The sequence below is a fragment of the Octopus sinensis genome, linkage group LG9, assembly GCF_006345805.1.
Source record: "Octopus sinensis linkage group LG9, ASM634580v1, whole genome shotgun sequence".
Classification (NCBI taxonomy): Eukaryota; Metazoa; Mollusca; class Cephalopoda; order Octopoda; family Octopodidae; genus Octopus; species Octopus sinensis.
This window is the reverse complement of record NC_043005.1, coordinates 2038963-2047651: the sequence shown is the minus strand read 5'-3', so window position 1 is coordinate 2047651 and position 8689 is coordinate 2038963. Positions and strand designations below refer to the sequence as shown.

The 8689-nt window shown below is 34.5% G+C and overlaps 1 long non-coding RNA gene across 1 annotated transcript in view; it reads left to right on the top strand.

Moving 5' to 3' along the window:
- The window catches only part of LOC118764938, a 21264-nt gene extending 12814 nt beyond the window's left edge, over positions 1 to 8450 (top strand). Inside the window, exon 3 of the long non-coding RNA XR_005000777.1 lies at positions 8439 to 8450. This is a non-coding gene — a long non-coding RNA (uncharacterized LOC118764938). The remainder of the gene's footprint in view (positions 1 to 8438) is intronic.
- Positions 8451 to 8689: the final 239 nt, after the last annotated feature.

Sequence of the window (8689 nt, the reverse complement as noted above, 5' to 3'; positions counted from 1 at the left end):
AAACATGGAGGAGGATCTGTGATGATCTGGGAGGCCATGTCTTGGAAATCTGCCGGATAATGCACCAATTCACACAGCTAAAGTTGTTATTGAACGGCACGAGGAACGTTCTAGTGAAGTTGAACATCTTACCTGGCCACCACAGTCCCCAAATCTCAATATTATTGAATATTTATGGTGCATTTTAGAAAAACAGGTAATGAGTCGATATCCTCCACAATCATCACTACAAGAACTGGAGAGTGTTTTAGCTGAAGAATGAACTAAAAATCCTTTGGAAAAAATTCAAACTTTGTACGAGTCCATTCCTCGTAGAATTCAAGCTGTTATTACTTCCAAAGACGGTCCTACCCCATATTAAAATAAATTTGTTTGAAATTTTAAGATGTTTCCGTTATTTTGTCCAACATCTGTATATATATATATATATATATATATATAGAGAGAGAGAGAGAGAGAGAGAGAGAGAGGGGGGAGGGACAGATTTATGATAGTATAAAATACGATTATAATTAATGGCATAGAAGAGACCATGCATATGCTGAAAATAGACGCTAAATCGTCGTCAAACCACTTAAAATCATCACTTTTATAGTACAAACGTGTTGAAATGGAGGGAGTAGGCTGGCAGAAGTTCATAAAATAATGCAGTTGGCCTTGGATTGTATCAATTTCTGGATTAGTCTAATGACTTTCCCTCATCAGCAAAGCATACTGAGGGAAATAAATCAAACATTTATACATATCCACAGAAAAGCAAACTAATCTGACCAAATGACACAAATACTGAAATAGGCTACGAAATTCGATGTGGGTAGATTTGTGCTATTTGTATGGGTTCGGAGCTTTGCATTTGCGTTTATAATTGTATTTTATACTGTTATAAATCTCTATAAATGAATTCATCTTAATAGATGTATTTTATATGTTGGCGACTGATAAAAAATTTTTAATTTATTATTATTATTATTATTATTATTATTATTATTATTATTATTATTATTATTATTATTCAGTAGTTTTATTTTTATAGCGTGCTTTCACTTCACTACCGAGCGCAGCTCTGTGTGCCTTGGGTATGTGCTGTGATTTGTTGTGATGCTCTGATGGTTATTGTATGGAAAGTGTTCATTATTATTATTATTATTATTATTCAGTAGTTTTATTTTATAGCGTGCTTTCTCACACTGCCTGCCTCCATTCATCTTCTCACAAGCAGGTAGTCCTGCCCTGGGTCAAGAGGGTAGCTGCTGGAAGACCCTAAGTCTAGCAACAGGACTCTGCACCATGCCACACAAGCACAAGAACACAGTCATGGCTGTCAGACAATTTCTGCGACCATATCACTCTTAACATCTGGCCATCTAACTCCCCAGACAGCAACCCCCATCATTATTATGTGTGAGGCGCAGTTGAGAGAGAGACCAACAAAATTCCTTGTAACACCAAAGATGAAATGAAAGCAAGGATTACGTCAACATTCACCAACTTAAACAAGAAGACTGTCTAGAAGAGTTGCAGGAGATTCTGAAGTCGTCTGGTGGTTGTGGTTGAAGCCAAATGGCGATTTTATTGAATAAATTTACTCTTTAGTATTTCAAGAATGTTTTTATGTAATTTTGGTAAATATCTCTGTTAAAATGAGAATTAAATGTTATTTTCATATTTGCGTAATTTACACAAACGTGTGTATGCATGTATGTATGTATGTATATATATATATATATATATATTATATATATATATATATATATAATATATATATATATATATATATATATATATATACATATATATATATATATACATATATATATATATATATATATATATTATATATATATATATATATTATATATATATATTATATATATATATATATATTATATATATATATATATATACATATATATATTATATATATATATATATATTATATATATATATATAATATATATATATAATATATATATATATTATATATACATACATACATACATACATACACAGAGAAAGAGAGAAAGAGTTACTGTGACACCACACGTGCAACAAACTGTAACATGCAAACTCGGCACTCAATGGTACGACTGTAACACACCTACAAATACACTAATGCCAGCACACACAAGCCAAAAAATGCCGAGAAATCCTGGCACGCAAGCACACACACACATTCACCGCACTCTCTCTCTCTCTCTCACGCCCATGCTCCACACTCCGAAACTCAGCTGCTATTTAAGCAATGTATGTTGGTGGGTTGGATGTGGCGCTGAAAAAGTAGCAAGAGCATCATCTATTTTCCTATTTTCAATCGCATTGTTTACGTAGACATATTCGTATACGAAACGTTGTAATTGTCACTTCTGGCTCTAAATTCTATCGATTCTATGTTGAAACAACTTTCAAAGCGATTGAATCGCACTGCTAGCACGAAAAAATAGAACGCAGCATTGGCTTATAAACATTTAATAAACTTGCTAATATTTTATGGTTGTTAAATGAAATACAATGTCCCTATCAGCAATTAACATTGTTATAGATGTTTCAGCCTGCATCTGTTCCTTCTTATGTACCAACCCGTAGCAATACGCATTCCACATAAGAATAGTTGCTTCAGTGCAATCCGAAAATAAAACCCCCGCCTCGTTAAAAGCTGGTCCCATTCATTGAGTGAAACTCAAACCCCCGTATACCAGCACTTCCCACACTCAACCACATAGAAATACGTTCAGGCTCTCACTCCTCATTTACGGAAACAAACACAGACAACTCTCACAAAAAGACCGACCAATGCATGCACATACGCGTGGATGGGAAACGTCCACAAGCACCAAATAATACATTACACCAGTATTACAATTATATAATCTATTGATTACACACACACACACACTCACATACTCATACACGCTCGCGCGCGCACATGTGCTCTGTCATACCAAGATATTTAACGTAACGACTAAGGCTCCCCTATTTCCCGAAATTCATCAATCTCAAGAAATCGGGAATATAAAACCAAAACTTTCATTTTAGCAGAAAAGAAAATTTTTTTGATTTTTTAACTCTCTTGGAATTTTGTTTACTGGAACAAAACATTTATTTCATTAAAAAAAAAATATTAGCTAGGAAATTATTATATAAACTTGTCTAGGAAACTAACAATTATTTATACTTGTACGGGGAACTAACAACTTACGAAAACGTAAAGAACGGAGATATTTTCTTTAATTGATAAAAAGATATTTTCAATCCCATTAAAGATATAGTTTTGTGTCAAGAAGCAACATTGCATGTAGTAAGCGACAGTTCTTTGGATGGAGTCTTCCATTCTGAACTCTATAGAGTTCAGAATGGAAAGCAAGAAATTCCTTCGACAAAGCGATGACCATTTTTTTCTTACAATTCTTTGATAATATTTTGCTCTGAGATTTCTTTGAACAAAACAAGGAGTCAACAAAGAGTAATATTGGAACACTTCATGAATCTCGTCAGTATTTCTTTCGTTTGCAGTTTGATTCTCTCAGAAAGTGATACATTGAAGTATCTGGTCGATTCGATTCTTCGAGAATAAGGACTAATAAACTTTCTGTGGAGGTTAAGTTGCATTTGTTCTGCCTTGTTTTCTTCTTCATTTTTCATTGGTTTCAAAGCTGATACAACGATAAGAATAACAAAATTCATTCTCTGAAAGATCGACAAATTGTATTATATTGATCATAACTTTGGCAATACAGCATTGAAGGAACACGAATCATTCTCAGATTACAAATAAACAATTCTATTTCGTATTATTGATTAATTCCAATTCATGACCACATTTCTCTTCAACTTATATCTGAAGAATTTCACTTTTGTTTGATATTTACGAAAGAAAAGGATCCTTCTGCACTCAGAAATCTTTCACTAAGTTCACTTTGCATCCGATCGGCATAATTGGTGAACTTATTAGTAACTGCAAAATCTACATTGTGATTCTTATTCTCGAATGTTACAAGGCTCATAAATTTGAATTTATTTTAAAGAGAGAAAGGGAGAGAGAGAGAGCGAGAGAGAGATGTGTGCGTCACACAATAAGTGCTGGCGGTTAATGTTGTTCTCAGATTTAAACATGAGATTCCATCAATTAAATCTGAAACTATATTATTTTTTCAAACCAAAGTTGAATTTAAACAAAATTTTTTAAAGAAATCCGATAATTATTTTCCTCGATAAACTTCCATAAATGTTGGTAATTTCCATATCCCAGAATTTACCAGAATGAGTGGACATTCATATGTGATTTTACACAGTTATTTATGCATTTAAGGAATTTCTGAGTTCTCTGTTCTTGAAGTTATTTCACTAATTTCGATATTTTTCTCTTCAAATCGACGTTGAATCCTTTCGTTCTTTCCTGGCAACTTGTACGGATGTTATTTCTTCTATTTTTCCATAAAAAAGGTCATTTTCTGTTGGTTGATTCTGTTCATAATCGGTCCGTTCTCTTCAATTCTATTAGTTTCTCGGAAACTTCCGTTTTGAACGATGATGAAATGAGATAAAAGACCGTTTGTTGAAGTATTTTAAGGTGGTCTTGCGACTTAGAATTAACAATATGTCTAGGAATTCGCGGAAAATAAAATTCACTTTCGGTAATTCCCAATTGCCCTTTAAACCAAATTTTCCGTTAATTCAAAACTCGAGAATCCTGAAAAAGAAATCCGAATAGTGATACACAAGAACACAAGCATTCTTTGCTTACCAGACAGAAATATCATGCAGTATTCAGTTATGCCCCTTTATGTCACAATTTCAAATCCCACAGAAGTGGAGTTTGAATTTCATCCCTGGGATCCATCTAAACAACTTGCCCCTCTTCTCAAAATAGCCGGCCTTGTGCCAAACATTAGAAAGAATTATTATTATTGTTATTAATATTATTATTATTATTATTATTATCAGTATTATCGTCTTGCAAATTTTATGCTATAGCTGTATTCTTGGTGTGCGTTGTTTATTATGAAAGTGAACAGCCCGAAAGAACAAACGCTACGACGACAAATGTAAACGGGGTGGAAGCCGGTCTTCAAGCGGTACCATACAAGTATCTATAATAGCTTTGCTATACAAGTTTAGGATTCTTGGGTCTTATAGTTTGCTCTGGTAATAAGGATGGGCAATTTCATTTGCCGATTCTATTTTTATTTTCAGAAAATAGTTGTTATATTATGAGCTTTTCATTTACGCAAGTTATTGGAAATCTAGGATGTCTTTCTCAATGAAGGCTTCGTAAATAATCTTTTCAAATGGTTTAACGAAAAATGTTTGCTTTAAAAACTTTTCATTTCATATTCTACAAACTTTGTATTCATACAGTGTAGAGGATTTCGCCATAAACGTTCCTAGTGAAGGTTCTCTTTTCATCGCTTTGATGTGACTCTTTGATTTAAAAGAGACATGGCTAGTATTTCCAGTAGATCGAGTAACCCCATAAAGACTCTCGCATTTGTGAAGGTGCATGTGAATATGTGCTCAATAGTTATCTCTTTATATGAATACAACTCGCAAACATGAATTGTATGTGAATAATAGCTATGGCAGATGATGTATGTCAAAGGAAGTGTTTCTTTGTCCAGAATATGGCAGATGATGTATGTCAAAGGAAGTGTTTCTTTGTCCAGAATATTAGCACAACATTTCCATGCAATAGCTTGACCAAAAGTTCTTCGAACATAAACGAAACGGAAAATGACAAGTTTCAGAAAATAAGGAATGCTTTCATGACTTTTTAAAATTTCACAATTGTTGTACAACAACAAATATTTAAGTGGAAAATTACATATTTACTTTACAAACGAAATTGGTATTTTTACAGATTGAGAGTTTTGGTAAAATAGCTTTCCCACCTCAAAAATAGTCCCTTACAACATTGATAATGTTGACAATGTTGAATGATGAGAAATATTTCAGACTGGTTTACAGGAGGTATTTAAATGTTAAAACACTGGCGAAGACAACATCAAGGATTTATCACAACAGAAAGCATCAATAATCCAGAGGAAGTTGGAGAATGTTGCCATGGCCAACACACAGAAAATGGAAGCGGTTAGGGTAGACCTCAAATCAATACGACGAAGGGTAAACAAGCAACATGGTGTGATTCTATGACACGAAGTAGCTAATAGATTCTGACATATTTGTGGGGGTAGAGAAATAACCCAATTTATATTTTCACTGTTTAAGTTATATCTTTCCACTTTTATAATTTTATATTTCTTCTGTGTTTAATATTTTTGAATGATCCATTGTATAAAGTCTTTACTCTTCCTCTTTTTTGTATAAAACTCTTTATTTTGTTTACTCCCGCGTGTTCTTCATCATCTCATTTGCATGAATGCATGGAATCCTGTCGCTAATAAATTCTTCGTATCATTATTATTTGTTTTATTTTACTCTGTCTCCATTCTTCTGACTAAATCTATTATGACATTTTTAACGTAGTGCAGAAATCTGGTGAAACATTATTTCCATGTTTTCGCCTTTCTACTATTGTTGATATTTTCTGCTGAGTTTCAACACATCTTACGAATGCGATTTTCTCAACAGCGTAAGAGGACGACTTTCCCATGAAATTCTTCGATGCTTCTGATTTGTATCACGCCACATTGCTTCCAGTGCTTTTCAAACTGCATCAAGGATTCCATATGCCAGTCCTTACATATTCTTATCGCTAAGCCTTATCTCTGGAGTAGAATTTAACATTATTGCTGAAATGTGTTTGTTTTTAAATAACGCTGATTTCTTTATTTGGCAGAAGATTCTCAGAAACACAAAATATTTAGATACAGCGATAGATACAGTTTCGTGTGATAGATACAGCTTCGTGTGATAAAGGCGGCGAGCTGGCAGAAACGTTAGCACACCAGGCGAAATGCGTAGCCGTATTTCTTCTGCCGCTACGTTCTGAGTTCAAATTCCACCGAGGTCGGCTTTGCCTTTCATCCTTTCGGGGTCGATAAATTAAGTACCAGTTACGCACTGGGGTCGATATAATCGACTTAATCCGTTTGTCTCTCCTTGTTTGTCCTCTCTGTGTTTAGCCCCTTGTGGGTAGTAAAGAAATAGACACAGCTTCGTGTGCACAAATCTACATACGTTGAATGCGGTGCTACTTCACCAACCAACTCTCTCTACAACGTAACAATTTCTACATTCAACTATATTATTGTTTTTCAAACCATCAACCGTTTGTTGCTTATAATTGACTCTATCAACTGTTATGTCACTAACTCTCAGTTAGCATTTCGTTAGATTAACGAATGTTATTAGGCTGAAACTTCGAAGTCACTGTCACCCCTCTACTTGTAACAGTTCCATATATATGTACTCTACCCAAAAGTATTGAGTAATTTTTCAGTTTAATGTTAAATTATTTCTATATATGGGTGCAGAACTGGGTATGTGGTAAGAAGCTTGCCTCCCAACCACATGGTTCTGGGTTCAGTCCCTCTACGTGGCACCTTGGGCAAGTGTCTTCTACTATAGCCTCGAGCCAACCAACGTCTTGTGAGTGGATTTGGTAGACGGAAACTGAAAGAAACCGGTCGTATATATATATATATATATATATATTTGTATATGTTTGTGTCTGTGTTTGTCCTCTCCTCATACCGTGGCTTGACAACCGATGTTGGTGTGCTTATATCCCCCACAACTTAGCATTTCGGCAACAGAAACCGACAGAATAAGTACTAGAATTGCAAAAGATAATTCCTAGGGTCGATTTGTGCGACTGAAGGGGGTGCTCCAGCATGGCCGAATTTTGTTCAATAATCATTTCGAGCAGTCTTCTGGGTTACAAATCCTGCTCTTGATCTGCAGAAGCAGCGATGGCATCTGTTGCTGCTGAAGCTATCCCATGCTACAGAGAAGTGACGCCTCTCATTGCGCTCTTTCATATTCTCTCAGTTGGCTGAAATTACGTATTCTCTCTATGTCTGGAATGACGAGCTTCAGCGATCTGAACCATTCATCGCACCGCACTGCCTTCTTCTTCCAGGTGTCTGAAGAGATATGCAATATAATCTATTATATGAATCCCGTTCTGCCTGTGTGTGTATAAAAGATTATAACAGCCGTATTTTCAATTGATTGTGCTGAAATTGTAAACATAGGTAAAGGACGTCACAGTGGGTGCATCAGTTAAATTTCGTGAAAGAACAAATGATGTGATGGCAGTAAAGATCGATATCATTCTAGAATGAACGGTAATCAAACACGTGCATGCAGGCACTTCATTCTGTGTTTAATAAACTGACACAAAAGATGCAAAAGTCAAGGCGATTATTTTGAATAAGTAAAAATAAAATAAAATATTAACTTTAACGAATAAATGGCACTAATTGGCGATCAATCAACTCTGTGAATATTTTCTCTCAACAAAATTCAACTGACAGTAGAAAACTACAAATTGTTTGGTAATTGACGTGGAAATTTGGGTGACAAATATCTCAAACTTTGGCAAACAGTTTCTTATATAAAACAAAAAATGAGCGATATTTTCGACTTTTGCGTGACTCGATTTGACACGTACATGCCCATTATTTATTCTTTAATTCCTTTTCATGAAGAAGGAATATTAGTATCAACATTTCAAATTACGAGTTATTTTTTATCAGTAAACATTACTGAACGCTGTTTTGGCAAATTC